This window comes from Hydractinia symbiolongicarpus, chromosome 12 (genome assembly GCF_029227915.1).
Source record: "Hydractinia symbiolongicarpus strain clone_291-10 chromosome 12, HSymV2.1, whole genome shotgun sequence".
NCBI classification, from domain to species: Eukaryota; Metazoa; Cnidaria; class Hydrozoa; order Anthoathecata; family Hydractiniidae; genus Hydractinia; species Hydractinia symbiolongicarpus.
Window position 1 is genome coordinate 27424365 of NC_079886.1, and position 16469 is coordinate 27440833.

The window sequence follows — 16469 nt, forward strand, 5'->3', positions numbered from 1 at the left end:
TCAAGCCCGGGATTTATGGGAACTCTCGGGTTTTCGTTTGCCGGCGATTAAACTCCTTTTATTCAGCGTCTCATCAAAAATGAAATCATTTTTGAAAACTACAAGTCTCATGCGTTTTAGTGGTGAAAAAATAATTTAAAAAATTGTTCGGGAAATGAGTTTACTCCCAGTTTACTTTCTTTGTGTCCTTTTTGACAATACGGGCCGAATCTGGGATTTACGGGAAATCGCGGGTTTTCGTTTGCCGGAGATTGAACTCCTTTTATTCAGCGTCTCATCAAAAATGAAATCGTTTTTGAAAACTACAAGTCTCATGCGTTATAGTGGTGAAAAAATAATTTAAAAAATTGTTCGGGAAATGAGTTTACTCCCAGTTTACTTTCTTTGTATACATTCGACTATACGGGTCAAGCCCGGGATTTACGGGAAATCGCGGGTTTTCGTTTGCCGGCGATTAAACTCCTTTTATTCAGCGTCTCATCAAAAACGAAATCATTATTGAAAACTACAAGTCTCATGCGTTTTAGTGGTGAAAAATAATTTAAAGAATCGTTCGGGAAATGAGTTTACTCCCTGGGTACTTTCTTTGTATACATGTGATTATACGGGCCAAGCCCGGGATTTACGGGAAATCGCGGGGTTTCGTTTACCAGCGATTAAATTTCTTTTATTCAGCGTCTCATCAAAAATGAAATCATTTTTGAAAACTACAAGTCTCATGCGTTTTAGTGGTGAAAAAATAATTTAAAAAATCGTTCGGGAAATGAGTTTACTCCTGGGTACTTTCTTTGTATACATTCGACTATACGGGCCGATTCCAGGATATACGGGAAATCGCGGGTTTTCGTTTGCCGGCGATTAAACTCCTTTTATTCAGCGTCTCATCAAAAATGAAATCATTTTTAAAAACTACAAGTCTCATGCGTTTTAATGGTGAAAAAATAATTTAAAGAATCGTTCGGGAAATGAGTTTACTCCCTGGGTACTTTCTTTGTATACTTTTGACTATACGGGCCGAGTCCTGGATTTACGGGAAATTGCGGGTTTTCGTTTGCCGGCGATTAAACTCCTTTTATTCAGCGTCTCATCAAAAATGAAATCGTTTTTGAAAACTACAAGTCTTATGCGTTTTAGTGGTGAAAAAAATAATTTAAAAAATCGTTCGGGAAATGGGTTTACTTCTGGGTACTTTCTTTGTATACATTCGACTATACGGGCCGATTCCAGGATATACGGGAAATCGCGGGTTTTCGTTTGCCGGCGATTAAACTCTTTTTAATCAGCGTCTCATCAAAAATGAAATCGTTTTTGAAAACTACAAGTCTTATGCGTTTTAGTGGTGAAAAAAATAATTTAAAAAATCGTTCGGGAAATGGGTTTACTCCTGGGTACTTTCTTTGTATACATTCGACTATACGGGCCGATTCCAGGATATACGGGAAATCGCGGGTTTTCGTTTGCCGGCGATTAAACTCTTTTTAATCAGCGTCTCATCAAAAATGAAATCATTTTTAAAAACTAAAAGTTTCATGCGTTTTAGTGGTGAAAAAATAATTTAAAGAATCGTTCGGGAAATGAGTTTACTCCCTGGGTACTTTCTTTGTATACATTTGATTATACGGGCCAAGCCCGGGATTTACGGGAAATCGCGGGTTTTCGTTTACCGGCGATTAAATTTCTTTTATTCAGCGTCTCATCAAAAATGAAATCATTTTTGAAAACTACAAGTCTCATGCGTTTTAGTGGTGAAAAAATAATTTAAAAAATCGTTCGGGAAATGAGTTCACTCCCTGCGTACTTTCTTTGTATACATTCGACTATACGGCTAAGCCCAGGATTTACGGGAAATCGCGGGTTTTCGTTTGCCGGCGATTAAACTCCTTTTATTTAGCGTCTCATCAAAAACGAAATCATTTTTGAAAACTACAAGTCTCATGCGTTTTAGTGGTGAAAAATAATTTAAAGAATCGTTCGAGAAATGAGTTTACTCCCTGGGTACTTTCTTTGTATACATTTGACTATACGGGCCGGATCTGGGATTTACGGGAAATCGCAGGTTTTCGTTTGCCTGAGATTAAACTCCTTTTTTTCAGCGTCTCATCAAGAATGAAATCGTTTTTGAAAACTACAAATCTTATGCGTTTTAGTAGTAAAAAATTAATTTAAAAATCGTTCGGGAAATGAGTTTACTCCCAGTTTACTTTCTTCGTATAAATTCGACTATATGGGTCAAGCCCGGGATTTACGGGAACTCTCGGGTTTTCGTTTGCCGGCGATTAAACTCCTTTTATTCAGCGTCTCATCAAAAATGAAATCATTTTTGAAAACTACAAGTCTCATGCGTTTTAGTGGTGAAAAAATAATTTAAAAAATTGTTCGGGAAATGAGTTTACTCCCAGTTTACTTTCTTTGTATACTTTTTGACTATACGGGCCGAATCTGGGATTTACGGGAAATCGCGGGTTTTCGTTTGCCGGAGATTGAACTCCTTTTATTCATCGTCTCCTCAAAAATGAAATCGTTTTTGAAAACTACAAGTCTCATGCGTTTTAGTGGTGATAAAATAATTTAAAAAATTGTTCGGGAAATGAGTTTACTCCCAGTTTACTTTCTTTGTATACATTCGACTATACGGGTCAAGCCCGGGATTTACGGGAAATCGCGGGTTTTCGTTTGCCGGCGATTAAACTCCTTTTATTCAGCGTCTCATCAAAAACGAAATCATTATTGAAAACTACAAGTCTCATGCGTTTTAGTGGTAAAAAATTAATTTAAAAAATCGTTAGGGAAATGAGTTTACTCCCAGTTTACTTTCTTTGTATACATTCGACTATACGGGTCAAGCCCGGGATTTACGGCAAATCGCGGGTTTTCGTTTGCCGGCGATTAAACTCCTTTTATTCAGCGTCTCAACAAAAATGAAATCATTTTTGAAAACTAAAAGTCTCATGCGTTTTAGTGGTGAAAAAATAATTTAAAGAATCGTTTGGGAAATGAGTTCACTCCCTGCGTACTTTCTTTGTATACTTTTGACTATACGGGCCGAATCTGGGATTTACGGGAAATCGTAGTTTTTCGTTTGCCGGAGATTAAACTCCTTTTATTCAGCGTCTCATCAAGAATGAAATCGTTTTTGAAAACTACAAGTCTTATGCGTTTTAGTGGTAAAAAATTAATTTAAAAAATCGTTCGGGAAATGAGTTTACTCCCAGTTTACTTTCTTCGTATAAATTCGACTATACGGGTCAAGCCCGGGATTTACGGGAACTCTCGGGATTTCGTTTGCCGGCGATTAAACTCCTTTTATTCAGCGTCTCATCAAAAATGAAATCATTTTTAAAAACTACAAGTCTCATGCGTTTTAGTGGTAAAGAAATAATTTAAAAAATCGTTCGGGAAATGAGTTTACTCCCAGTTTACTTTCTTCGTATAAATTCGACTATATGGGTCAAGCCCGGGATTTACGGGAACTCTCGGGTTTTCGTTTGCCGGCGATTAAACTCCTTTTATTCAGCGTCTCATCAAAAATGAAATCATTTTTCAAAACTACAAGTCTCATGCGTTTTAGTGGTGAAAAAATAATTTAAAAAATTGTTCGGGAAATGAGTTTACTCCCAGTTTACTTTCTTTGTATACTTTTTGACTATACGGGCCGAATCTGGGATTTACGGGAAATCGCGGGTTTTCGTTTGCCGGAGATTGAACTCCTTTTATTCAGCGTCTCATCAAAAATGAAATCGTTTTTGAAAACTACAAGTCTCATGCGTTTTAGTGGTGATAAAATAATTTAAAAAATTGTTCGGGAAATGAGTTTACTCCCAGTTTACTTTCTTTGTATACATTCCACTATACGGGTCAAGCCCGGGATTTACGGCAAATCGCAGGTTTTCGTTTGCCGGCGATTAAACTACTTTTACTCAGCGTCTCATCAAATATGAAATCATTTTTGAAAACTACAAGTCTCATGCGTTTTAGTGGTGAAAAAATAATTTAAAAAATTGTTCGGGAAATGAGTTTACTCCCAGTTTACTTTCTTTGTATACTTTTTGACTATACGGGCCGAATCTGGGATTTACGGGAAATCGCGGGTTTTCGTTTGCCGGAGATTGAACTCCTTTTATTCAGCGTCTCCTCAAAAATGAAATCGTTTTTGAAAACTACAAGTCTCATGCGTTTTAGTGGTGATAAAATAATTTAAAAAATTGTTCGGGAAATGAGTTTACTCCCAGTTTACTTTCTTTGTATACATTCGACTATACGGGTCAAGCCCGGGATTTACGGGAAATCGCGGGTTTTCGTTTGCCGGCGATTAAACTCCTTTTATTCAGCGTCTCATCAAAAACGAAATCATTATTGAAAACTACAAGTCTCATGCGTTTTAGTGGTAAAAAATTAATTTAAAAAATCGTTAGGGAAATGAGTTTACTCCCAGTTTACTTTCTTTGTATACATTCGACTATACGGGTCAAGCCCGGGATTTACGGCAAATCGCGGGTTTTCGTTTGCCGGCGATTAAACTCCTTTTATTCAGCGTCTCAACAAAAATGAAATCATTTTTGAAAACTAAAAGTCTCATGCGTTTTAGTGGTGAAAAAATAATTTAAAGAATCGTTTGGGAAATGAGTTCACTCCCTGCGTACTTTCTTTGTATACTTTTGACTATACGGGCCGAATCTGGGATTTACGGGAAATCGTAGTTTTTCGTTTGCCGGAGATTAAACTCCTTTTATTCAGCGTCTCATCAAGAATGAAATCGTTTTTGAAAACTACAAGTCTTATGCGTTTTAGTGGTAAAAAATTAATTTAAAAAATCGTTCGGGAAATGAGTTTACTCCCAGTTTACTTTCTTCGTATAAATTCGACTATACGGGTCAAGCCCGGGATTTACGGGAACTCTCGGGATTTCGTTTGCCGGCGATTAAACTCCTTTTATTCAGCGTCTCATCAAAAATGAAATCATTTTTAAAAACTACAAGTCTCATGCGTTTTAGTGGTAAAGAAATAATTTAAAAAATCGTTCGGGAAATGAGTTTACTCCCAGTTTACTTTCTTCGTATAAATTCGACTATATGGGTCAAGCCCGGGATTTACGGGAACTCTCGGGTTTTCGTTTGCCGGCGATTAAACTCCTTTTATTCAGCGTCTCATCAAAAATGAAATCATTTTTCAAAACTACAAGTCTCATGCGTTTTAGTGGTGAAAAAATAATTTAAAAAATTGTTCGGGAAATGAGTTTACTCCCAGTTTACTTTCTTTGTATACTTTTTGACTATACGGGCCGAATCTGGGATTTACGGGAAATCGCGGGTTTTCGTTTGCCGGAGATTGAACTCCTTTTATTCAGCGTCTCATCAAAAATGAAATCGTTTTTGAAAACTACAAGTCTCATGCGTTTTAGTGGTGATAAAATAATTTAAAAAATTGTTCGGGAAATGAGTTTACTCCCAGTTTACTTTCTTTGTATACATTCGACTATACGGGTCAAGCCCGGGATTTACGGGAAATCGCGGGTTTTCGTTTGCCGGCGATTAAACTCCTTTTATTCAGCGTCTCATCAAAAACGAAATCATTATTGAAAACTACAAGTCTCATGCGTTTTAGTGGTAAAAAATTAATTTAAAAAATCGTTAGGGAAATGAGTTTACTCCCAGTTTACTTTCTTTGTATACATTCGACTATACGGGTCAAGCCCGGGATTTACGGCAAATCGCGGGTTTTCGTTTGCCGGCGATTAAACTCCTTTTATTCAGCGTCTCAACAAAAATGAAATCATTTTTGAAAACTAAAAGTCTCATGCGTTTTAGTGGTGAAAAAATAATTTAAAGAATCGTTTGGGAAATGAGTTCACTCCCTGCGTACTTTCTTTGTATACTTTTGACTATACGGGCCGAATCTGGGATTTACGGGAAATCGTAGTTTTTCGTTTGCCGGAGATTAAACTCCTTTTATTCAGCGTCTCATCAAGAATGAAATCGTTTTTGAAAACTACAAGTCTTATGCGTTTTAGTGGTAAAAAATTAATTTAAAAAATCGTTCGGGAAATGAGTTTACTCCCAGTTCACTTTCTTCGTATAAATTCGACTATACGGGTCAAGCCCGGGATTTACGGGAACTCTCGGGATTTCGTTTGCCGGCGATTAAACTCCTTTTATTCAGCGTCTCATCAAAAATGAAATCATTTTTAAAAACTACAAGTCTCAAGCGTTTTAGTGGTAAAGAAATAATTTAAAAAATCGTTCGGGAAATGAGTTTACTCCCTGGGTAATTTCTTTGTATACATTCGACTATACGGCCAAGCCCAGGATTTACGGGAAATCGCGGGTTTTCGTTTGCCGGCGATTAAACTCCTTTTATTTAGCGTCTCATCAAAAACGAAATCATTTTTGAAAACTACAAGTCTCATGCGTTTTAGTGGTGAAAAATAATTTAAAGAATCGTTCGGGAAATGAGTTTACTCACTGGGTACTTTCTTTGTATACATTTGACTATACGGGCCGAATCTGGGATTTACGGGAAATCGCAGGTTTTCGTTTGCCTGAGATTAAACTCCTTTTATTCAGCGTCTCATCAAGAATGAAATCGTTTTTAAAAACTACAAGTCTTATGCGTTTTAGTGGTAAAAAATTAATTTAAAAAATCGTGCGGGAAATGAGTTTACTCCCAGTTTACTTTCTTTGTATACATTCCACTATACGGGTCAAGCCCGGGATTTACGGCAAATCGCGGGTTTTCGTTTCCCGGCGATTAAACTACTTTTATTCAGCGTCTCATCAAAAATGAAATCATTTTTGAAAACTAAAAGTCTCATGCATTTTAGTGGTGAAAAAATAATTTAAAGAATCGTTTGGGAAATGAGTTTACTCCCTGGGTACTTTCTTTGTATACTTTTCACTGTACGGGCCGAGTCCGTGATATACGGAAAATCGCGGGTTCTCGTTTGCCGGAGATTAAACTCCTTTTATTCAGTGTCTCATCAAGAATGAAATCGTTTTTGAAAACTACAAATCTTATGCGTTTTAGTGGTAAAAAATTAATTTAAAAAATCGTTCGGGAAATGAGTTTACTCCCAGTTTACTTTCTTCGTATAAATTCGACTATATGGGTCAAGCCCGGGATTTATGGGAACTCTCGGGTTTTCGTTTGCCGGCGATTAAACTCCTTTTATTCAGCGTCTCATCAAAAATGAAATCATTTTTGAAAACTACAAGTCTCATGCGTTTTAGTGGTGAAAAAATAATTTAAAAAATTGTTCGGGAAATGAGTTTACTCCCAGTTTACTTTCTTTGTATACTTTTTGACAATACGGGCCGAATCTGGGATTTACGGGAAATCGCGGGTTTTCGTTTGCCGGAGATTGAACTCCTTTTATTCAGCGTCTCATCAAAAACGAAATCATTATTGAAAACTACAAGTCTCAAGCGTTTTAGTGGTAAAGAAATAATTTAAAAAATCGTTCGGGAAATGAGTTTACTCCCTGGGTAATTTCTTTGTATACATTCGACTATACGGCCAAGCCCAGGATTTACGGGAAATCGCGGGTTTTCGTTTGCCGGCGATTAAACTCCTTTTATTTAGCGTCTCATCAAAAACGAAATCATTTTTGAAAACTACAAGTCTCATGCGTTTTAGTGGTGAAAAATAATTTAAAGAATCGTTCGGGAAATGAGTTTACTCACTGGGTACTTTCTTTGTATACATTTGACTATACGGGCCGAATCTGGGATTTACGGGAAATCGCAGGTTTTCGTTTGCCTGAGATTAAACTCCTTTTATTCAGCGTCTCATCAAGAATGAAATCGTTTTTAAAAACTACAAGTCTTATGCGTTTTAGTGGTAAAAAATTAATTTAAAAAATCGTGCGGGAAATGAGTTTACTCCCAGTTTACTTTCTTTGTATACATTCCACTATACGGGTCAAGCCCGGGATTTACGGCAAATCGCGGGTTTTCGTTTCCCGGCGATTAAACTACTTTTATTCAGCGTCTCATCAAAAATGAAATCATTTTTGAAAACTAAAAGTCTCATGCATTTTAGTGGTGAAAAAATAATTTAAAGAATCGTTTGGGAAATGAGTTTACTCCCTGGGTACTTTCTTTGTATACTTTTCACTGTACGGGCCGAGTCCGTGATATACGGAAAATCGCGGGTTCTCGTTTGCCGGAGATTAAACTCCTTTTATTCAGTGTCTCATCAAAAATGAAATCGTTTTTGAAAACTACAAATCTTATGCGTTTTAGTGGTAAAAAATTAATTTAAAAAATCGTTCGGGAAATGAGTTTACTCCCAGTTTACTTTCTTCGTATAAATTCGACTATATGGGTCAAGCCCGGGATTTATGGGAACTCTCGGGTTTTCGTTTGCCGGCGATTAAACTCCTTTTATTCAGCGTCTCATCAAAAATGAAATCATTTTTGAAAACTACAAGTCTCATGCGTTTTAGTGGTGAAAAAATAATTTAAAAAATTGTTCGGGAAATGAGTTTACTCCCAGTTTACTTTCTTTGTATACTTTTTGACAATACGGGCCGAATCTGGGATTTACGGGAAATCGCGGGTTTTCGTTTGCCGGAGATTGAACTCCTTTTATTCAGCGTCTCATCAAAAATGAAACCGTTTTTGAAAACTACAAGTCTCATGCGTTATAGTGGTGAAAAAATAATTTAGAAAATTGTTCGGGAAATGAGTTTACTCCCAGTTTACTTTCTTTGTATACATTCGACTATACGGGTCAAGCCCGGGATTTACGGGAAATCGCGGGTTTTCGTTTGCCGGCGATTAAACTCCTTTTATTCAGCGTCTCATCAAAAACGAAATCATTATTGAAAACTACAAGTCTCATGCGTTTTAGTGGTGAAAAATAATTTAAAGAATCGTTCGGGAAATGAGTTTACTCCCTGGGTACTTTCTTTGTATACATGTGATTATACGGGCCAAGCCCGGGATTTACGGGAAATCGCGGGGTTTCGTTTACCAGCGATTAAATTTCTTTTATTCAGCGTCTCATCAAAAATGAAATCATTTTTGAAAACTACAAGTCTCATGCGTTTTAGTGGTGAAAAAATAATTTAAAAAATCGTTCGGGAAATGAGTTTACTCCTGGGTACTTTCTTTGTATACATTCGACTATACGGGCCGATTCCAGGATATACGGGAAATCGCGGGTTTTCGTTTGCCGGCGATTAAACTCCTTTTATTCAGCGTCTCATCAAAAATGAAATCATTTTTAAAAACTACAAGTCTCATGCGTTTTAATGGTGAAAAAATAATTTAAAGAATCGTTCGGGAAATGAGTTTACTCCCTGGGTACTTTCGTTGTATACTTTTGACTATACGGGCCGAGTCCTGGATTTACGGGAAATTGCGGGTTTTCGTTTGCCGGCGATTAAACTCCTTTTATTCAGCGTCTCATCAAAAATGAAATCGTTTTTGAAAACTACAAGTCTTATGCGTTTTAGTGGTGAAAAAAATAATTTAAAAAATCGTTCAGGAAATGGGTTTACTCCTGGGTACTTTCTTTGTATACATTCGACTATACGGGCCGATTCCAGGATATACGGGAAATCGCGGGTTTTCGTTTGCCGGCGATTAAACTCTTTTTAATCAGCGTCTCATCAAAAATGAAATCGTTTTTGAAAACTACAAGTCTTATGCGTTTTAGTGGTGAAAAAAATAATTTAAAAAATCGTTCGGGAAATGGGTTTACTCCTGGGTACTTTCTTTGTATACATTCGACTATACGGGCCGATTCCAGGATATACGGGAAATCGCGGGTTTTCGTTTGCCGGCGATTAAACTCTTTTTAATCAGCGTCTCATCAAAAATGAAATCATTTTTAAAAACTAAAAGTTTCATGCGTTTTAGTGGTGAAAAAATAATTTAAAGAATCGTTCGGGAAATGAGTTTACTCCCTGGGTACTTTCTTTGTATACATTTGATTATACGGGCCAAGCCCGGGATTTACGGGAAATCGCGGGTTTTCGTTTACCGGCGATTAAATTTCTTTTATTCAGCGTCTCATCAAAAATGAAATCATTTTTGAAAACTACAAGTCTCATGCGTTTTAGTGGTGAAAAAATAATTTAAAAAATCGTTCGGAAAATGAGTTCACTCCCTGCGTACTTTCTTTGTATACATTCGACTATACGGCTAAGCCCAGGATTTACGGGAAATCGCAGGTTTTCGTTTGCCGGCGATTAAACTCCTTTTATTTAGCGTCTCATCAAAAACGAAATCATTTTTGAAAACTACAAGTCTCATGCGTTTTAGTGGTGAAAAATAATTTAAAGAATCGTTCGAGAAATGAGTTTACTCCCTGGGTAATTTCTTTGTATACATTTGACTATACGGGCCGAATCTGGGATTTACGGGAAATCGCAGGTTTTCGTTTGCCTGAGATTAAACTCCTTTTTTTCAGCGTCTCATCAAGAATGAAATCGTTTTTGAAAACTACAAATCTTATGCGTTTTAGTAGTAAAAAATTAATTTAAAAATCCTTCGGGAAATGAGTTTACTCCCAGTTTACTTTCTTCGTATAAATTCGACTATATGGGTCAAGCCCGGGATTTACGGGAACTCTCGGGTTTTCGTTTGCCGGCGATTAAACTCCTTTTATTCAGCGTCTCATCAAAAATGAAATCATTTTTGAAAACTACAAGTCTCATGCGTTTTAGTGGTGAAAAAATAATTTAAAAAATTGTTCGGGAAATGAGTTTACTCCCAGTTTACTTTCTTTGTATACTTTTTCACTATACGGGCCGAATCTGGGATTTACGGGAAATCGCGGGTTTTCGTTTGCCGGAGATTGAACTCCTTTTATTCAGCGTCTCCTCAAAAATGAAATCGTTTTTGAAAACTACAAGTCTCATGCGTTTTAGTGGTGATAAAATAATTTAAAAAATTGTTCGGGAAATGAGTTTACTCCCAGTTTACTTTCTTTGTATACATTCGACTATACGGGTCAAGCCCTGGATTTACGGGAAATCGCGGGTTTTCGTTTGCCGGCGATTAAACTCCTTTTATTCAGCGTCTCATCAAAAATGAAATCATTATTGAAAACTACAAGTCTCATGCGTTTTAGTGGTAAAAAATTAATTTAAAAAATCGTTAGGGAAATGAGTTTACTCCCAGTTTACTTTCTTTGTATACATTCGACTATACGGGTCAAGCCCGGGATTTACGGCAAATCGCGGGTTTTCGTTTGCCGGCGATTAAACTCCTTTTATTCAGCGTCTCAACAAAAATGAAATCATTTTTGAAAACTAAAAGTCTCATGCGTTTTAGTGGTGAAAAAATAATTTAAAGAATCGTTTGGGAAATGAGTTCACTCCCTGCGTACTTTCTTTGTATACTTTTGACTATACGGGCCGAATCTGGGATTTACGGGAAATCGTAGTTTTTCGTTTGCCGGAGATTAAACTCCTTTTATTCAGCGTCTCATCAAGAATGAAATCGTTTTTGAAAACTACAAGTCTTATGCGTTTTAGTGGTAAAAAATTAATTTAAAAAATCGTTCGGGAAATGAGTTTACTCCCAGTTTACTTTCTTCGTATAAATTCGACTAGACGGGTCAAGCCCGGGATTTACGGGAACTCTCGGGATTTCGTTTGCCGGCGATTAAACTCCTTTTATTCAGCGTCTCATCAAAAATGAAATCATTTTTAAAAACTACAAGTCTCATGCGTTTTAGTGGTAAAGAAATAATTTAAAAAATCGTTCGGGAAATGAGTTTACTCCCAGTTTACTTTCTTCGTATAAATTCGACTATATGGGTCAAGCCCGGGATTTACGGGAACTCTCGGGTTTTCGTTTGCCGGCGATTAAACTCCTTTTATTCAGCGTCTCATCAAAAATGAAATCATTTTTCAAAACTACAAGTCTCATGCGTTTTAGTGGTGAAAAAATAATTTAAAAAATTGTTCGGGAAATGAGTTTACTCCCAGTTTACTTTCTTTGTATACTTTTTGACTATACGGGCCGAATCTGGGATTTACGGGAAATCGCGGGTTTTCGTTTGCCGGAGATTGAACTCCTTTTATTCAGCGTCTCATCAAAAATGAAATCGTTTTTGAAAACTACAAGTCTCATGCGTTTTAGTGGTGATAAAATAATTTAAAAAATTGTTCGGGAAATGAGTTTACTCCCAGTTTACTTTCTTTGTATACATTCGACTATACGGGTCAAGCCCGGGATTTACGGGAAATCGCGGGTTTTCGTTTGCCGGCGATTAAACTCCTTTTATTCAGCGTCTCATCAAAAACGAAATCATTATTGAAAACTACAAGTCTCATGCGTTTTAGTGGTAAAAAATTAATTTAAAAAATCGTTAGGGAAATGAGTTTACTCCCAGTTTACTTTCTTTGTATACATTCGACTATACGGGTCAAGCCCGGGATTTACGGCAAATCGCGGGTTTTCGTTTGCCGGCGATTAAACTCCTTTTATTCAGCGTCTCAACAAAAATGAAATCATTTTTGAAAACTAAAAGTCTCATGCGTTTTAGTGGTGAAAAAATAATTTAAAGAATCGTTTGGGAAATGAGTTCACTCCCTGCGTACTTTCTTTGTATACTTTTGACTATACGGGCCGAATCTGGGATTTACGGGAAATCGTAGTTTTTCGTTTGCCGGAGATTAAACTCCTTTTATTCAGCGTCTCATCAAGAATGAAATCGTTTTTGAAAACTACAAGTCTTATGCGTTTTAGTGGTAAAAAATTAATTTAAAAAATCGTTCGGGAAATGAGTTTACTCCCAGTTCACTTTCTTCGTATAAATTCGACTATACGGGTCAAGCCCGGGATTTACGGGAACTCTCGGGATTTCGTTTGCCGGCGATTAAACTCCTTTTATTCAGCGTCTCATCAAAAATGAAATCATTTTTAAAAACTACAAGTCTCATGCGTTTTAGTGGTAAAGAAATAATTTAAAAAATCGTTCGGGAAATGAGTTTACTCCCTGGGTAATTTCTTTGTATACATTCGACTATACGGCCAAGCCCAGGATTTACGGGAAATCGCGGGTTTTCGTTTGCCGGCGATTAAACTCCTTTTATTTAGCGTCTCATCAAAAACGAAATCATTTTTGAAAACTACAAGTCTCATGCGTTTTAGTGGTGAAAAATAATTTAAAGAATCGTTCGGGAAATGAGTTTACTCCCTGGGTACTTTCTTTGTATACATTTGACTATACGGGCCGAATCTGGGATTTACGGGAAATCGCAGGTTTTCGTTTGCCTGAGATTAAACTCCTTTTATTCAGCGTCTCATCAAGAATGAAATCGTTTTTAAAAACTACAAGTCTTATGCGTTTTAGTGGTAAAAAATTAATTTAAAAAATCGTGCGGGAAATGAGTTTACTCCCAGTTTACTTTCTTTGTATACATTCCACTATACGGGTCAAGCCCGGGATTTACGGCAAATCGCGGGTTTTCGTTTCCCGGCGATTAAACTACTTTTATTCAGCGTCTCATCAAAAATGAAATCATTTTTGAAAACTAAAAGTCTCATGCATTTTAGTGGTGAAAAAATAATTTAAAGAATCGTTTGGGAAATGAGTTTACTCCCTGGGTACTTTCTTTGTATACTTTTCACTGTACGGGCCGAGTCCGTGATATACGGAAAATCGCGGGTTCTCGTTTGCCGGAGATTAAACTCCTTTTATTCAGTGTCTCATCAAGAATGAAATCGTTTTTGAAAACTACAAATCTTATGCGTTTTAGTGGTAAAAAATTAATTTAAAAAATCGTTCGGGAAATGAGTTTACTCCCAGTTTACTTTCTTCGTATAAATTCGACTATATGGGTCAAGCCCGGGATTTATGGGAACTCTCGGGTTTTCGTTTGCCGGCGATTAAACTCCTTTTATTCAGCGTCTCATCAAAAATGAAATCATTTTTGAAAACTACAAGTCTCATGCGTTTTAGTGGTGAAAAAATAATTTAAAAAATTGTTCGGGAAATGAGTTTACTCCCAGTTTACTTTCTTTGTATACTTTTTGACAATACGGGCCGAATCTGGGATTTACGGGAAATCGCGGGTTTTCGTTTGCCGGAGATTGAACTCCTTTTATTCAGCGTCTCATCAAAAATGAAATCGTTTTTGAAAACTACAAGTCTCATGCGTTATAGTGGTGAAAAAATAATTTAAAAAATTGTTCGGGAAATGAGTTTACTCCCAGTTTACTTTCTTTGTATATATTCGACTATACGGGTCAAGCCCGGGATTTACGGGAAATCGCGGGTTTTCGTTTGCCGGCGATTAAACTCCTTTTATTCAGCGTCTCATCAAAAACGAAATCATTATTGAAAACTACAAGTCTCATGCGTTTTAGTGGTGAAAAATAATTTAAAGAATCGTTCGGGAAATGAGTTTACTCCCTGGGTACTTTCTTTGTATACATGTGATTATACGGGCCAAGCCCGGAATTTACGGGAAATCGCGGGGTTTCGTTTACCAGCGATTAAATTTCTTTTATTCAGCGTCTCATCAAAAATGAAATCATTTTTGAAAACTACAAGTCTCATGCGTTTTAGTGGTGAAAAAGTAATTTAAAAAATCGTTCGGGAAATGAGTTTACTCCTGGGTACTTTCTTTGTATACATTCGACTATACGGGCCGATTCCAGGATATACGGGAAATCGCGGGTTTTCGTTTGCCGGCGATTAAACTCCTTTTATTCAGCGTCTCATCAAAAATGAAATCATTTTTAAAAACTACAAGTCTCATGCGTTTTAATGGTGAAAAAATAATTTAAAGAATCGTTCGGGAAATGAGTTTACTCCCTGGGTACTTTCTTTGTATACTTTTGACTATACGGGCCGAGTCCTGGATTTACGGGAAATCGCGGGTTCTCGTTTGCCGGAGATTAAACTCCTTTTATTCAGTGTCTCATCAAGAATGAAATCGTTTTTGAAAACTACAAATCTTATGCGTTTTAGTGGTAAAAAATTAATTTAAAAAATCGTTCGGGAAATGAGTTTACTCCCAGTTTACTTTCTTCGTATAAATTCGACTATATGGGTCAAGCCCGGGATTTATGGGAACTCTCGGGTTTTCGTTTGCCGGCGATTAAACTCCTTTTATTCAGCGTCTCATCAAAAATGAAATCATTTTTGAAAACTACAAGTCTCATGCGTTTTAGTGGTGAAAAAATAATTTAAAAAATTGTTCGGGAAATGAGTTTACTCCCAGTTTACTTTCTTTGTATACTTTTTGACAATACGGGCCGAATCTGGGATTTACGGGAAATCGCGGGTTTTCGTTTGCCGGAGATTGAACTCCTTTTATTCAGCGTCTCATCAAAAATGAAATCGTTTTTGAAAACTACAAGTCTCATGCGTTATAGTGGTGAAAAAATAATTTAAAAAATTGTTCGGGAAATGAGTTTACTCCCAGTTTACTTTCTTTGTATACATTCGACTATACGTGTCAAGCCCGGGATTTACGGGAAATCGCGGGTTTTCGTTTGCCGGCGATTAAACTCCTTTTATTCAGCGTCTCATCAAAAACGAAATCATTATTGAAAACTACAAGTCTCATGCGTTTTAGTGGTGAAAAATAATTTAAAGAATCGTTCGGGAAATGAGTTTACTCCCTGGGTACTTTCTTTGTATACATGTGATTATACGGGCCAAGCCCGGGATTTACGGGAAATCGCGGGGTTTCGTTTACCAGCGATTAAATTTCTTTTATTCAGCGTCTCATCAAAAATGAAATCATTTTTGAAAACTACAAGTCTCATGCGTTTTAGTGGTGAAAAAGTAATTTAAAAAATCGTTCGGGAAATGAGTTTACTCCTGGGTACTTTCTTTGTATACATTCGACTATACGGGCCGATTCCAGGATATACGGGAAATCGCGGGTTTTCGTTTGCCGGCGATTAAACTCCTTTTATTCAGCGTCTCATTAAAAATGAAATCATTTTTAAAAACTACAAGTCTCATGCGTTTTAATGGTGAAAAAATAATTTAAAGAATCGTTCGGGAAATGAGTTTACTCCCTGGGTACTTTCTTTGTATACTTTTGACTATACGGGCCGAGTCCTGGATTTACGGGAAATTGCGAGTTTTCGTTTGCCGGCGATTAAACTCCTTTTATTCAGCGTCTCATCAAAAATAAAATCGTTTTTGAAAACTACAAGTCTTATGCGTTTTAGTGGTGAAAAAAATAATTTAAAAAATCGTTCGGGAAATGGGTTTACTCCTGGGTACTTTCTTTGTATACATTCGACTATACGGGCCGATTCCAGGATATACGGGAAATCGCGGGTTTTCGTTTGCCGGCGATTAAACTCTTTTTAATCAGCGTCTCATCAAAAATGAAATCGTTTTTGAAAACTACAAGTCTTATGCGTTTTAGTGGTGAAAAAAATAATTTAAAAAATCGTTCGGGAAATGGGTTTACTCCTGGGTACTTTCTTTGTATACATTCGACTATACGGGCCGATTCCAGGATATACGGGAAATCGCAGGTTTTC